Genomic DNA, 1,985 nt, shown 5'->3' with positions numbered 1-1,985 from the left:
ATCATGATATAAGATAGGATGAATGTAAAGCTAATATTCTCCCATGTAAACTATCACATAATTCACAATAAAACATTAAAAAAAAAAAAAAAAGAACACAAAAAAACATTGGTTCTTAAGGAAGAAATCCAATCTGTACTGAAGGCAATGGCGAAAACAAGACTTCAGGGAATTGTGAAATACAAATTTAAATACAAACTTAAATGTTTCAACAAACTAATACCACCTTGGAGGGGCTCACTTGTCTCCGTCAAGAAATTTGGAAGATGGGCACTGGTCAACAGATTGGAAGAGATTCATATTTTTGCCCATTCCAAAGAATGGTGATAAAATGGAATACTGAAATCAGTTAACAGTATCATTAATATCACATGCAAGTAACATTTCTCTGAAGATAATTCAAAAATGATTGAAGCACAGTACATCAACAGGGCACTGCCAGAAATTCAAGTTGGATTCACAAGAGGCTATCACTGCAGACATCAGATGGATGTTAAGTGAAAACAGAGAATACCAGAAAGATGTTTATTTATGCTTTATTGACTAGGCAAAGGCATTATACTGTGTGGATCATAACAAACTATGGATAACATTGCAGGGCCCTTCATTGTGCTCTTAAGGAATCTGTACATAGACCAAGAGGCATGGGGAACAACTTGTTCAAACAGAACTAGAGGATACTAAATATTTTTAAGTCAGGAAAGGTGTGTGTCAGGGTTGTATTAATTCTTTCACCACACTTACTAAGTCTCTATGCTGAGCAAATAATCTGAGAAACTGGATTGGAGGAAGATTCATTCACAACCTTGCTGACTTAAAATACTGATGAAGAGCAACGACTACAGCCTTCAGTATGGATTGCACATCAGTATAAAGAAAATGAAAATTCTCACCACTGGATCAATAAGTAATTTAAGGGGAGAAGTTACTGAAGTTGTCAAAAACTCTAATTTGCTTGGATCCACAATGCTTTGGTAGCAGCAGTCAGGAAATCAAATGATGGGATTGTATTATGGCAATCTGCAAAACGCATATGTACAGTATTCAAAAGGAAAGATATAAGTTTGAGGGACTGAGGTGTGCCTGACTGACCCAAGCCATTTTCAGTTTCCTCATATGCATGTGTAAGTTGGATAAGGGAAACCTAAGAATAATAGATGCATTTGAATTATGGTGTTGGCAAAGAATCTTAAAAGTGCTATGGACTGTGAGAAGAATAAACAAATTTGTCTTGGAAATATAGCCAGATTGCTCCTTAGAAGCGAGGATGGTGGGACTTCGTCTCTTGTACTTTGGACATATTATCAGGATGGATCTATTCCTGTTAAAGGACATCATGCTTAGAAAAGTGGATGGTCAGCAAAATGGAGAAGATATCCAATAAGATGGATTGACACAGTGACACCACCATTGGGCTCAGATATAACAACAGTTGTGAGGATGGCCTCGGACCAGGACCCTGATGTGTAGGGTCACTGTGAGTCGGAACAGACTCAATGGCAACTAACAAAATAGAACTCAAAGAACATTTCAGAGGAACACAGTTTGAGTCTCTCAGTGATGTGGTCTAAATTAGAATGCAGAATTTTTTAGGAAAGAGAGAAATGGAAACACCACCTTCAGAAGTAGGTAGACCTGGATGTAAGATATGTCCATGGAAAATAGCTTCACATTTTGATAAAAGGTTTCTGTGACTTTATAACAGTACTTTTTGACTTGCCCTCATTAGGCACTCAATAAATAGTTATTTAATGAAAGAAAGACTGACACAGGGCAAAGAAAGACAATTGGATTTGACATATTGGAAAGTTCTTTATTCCTCTGTGACTCTGTTGTGGCCTCTGAAGGAATAATGAGCAAGGACAAGTAGGTCAGAATCACTCTCTATGTCCTTTTACTCTGTCTTCATTAGTTTTATATATGAGTGTTCTATTAATATTTTATCTGAAAAAAAGTTTTCTTTAAAAAAAAAATTTGAGAATTCT

General features: G+C 36.2%; 1 protein-coding gene across 2 annotated transcripts in view; it reads left to right on the top strand.

The window, feature by feature from the left end:
• The window catches only part of DOPEY1 (dopey family member 1), a 114,301-nt gene that overhangs the window by 89,608 nt on the left and 22,708 nt on the right, over positions 1-1,985 (top strand). The gene's annotated exons all lie outside the window — the stretch shown is intronic.

Source organism: Chrysochloris asiatica, unplaced genomic scaffold (genome assembly GCF_000296735.1).
Source record: "Chrysochloris asiatica unplaced genomic scaffold, ChrAsi1.0 scaffold00146, whole genome shotgun sequence".
In the NCBI taxonomy this organism is placed as follows: Eukaryota; Metazoa; Chordata; class Mammalia; order Afrosoricida; family Chrysochloridae; genus Chrysochloris; species Chrysochloris asiatica.
The sequence above is the reverse complement of the archived record's forward strand: the minus strand, read 5'-3'. Positions and strand labels throughout refer to the sequence as shown.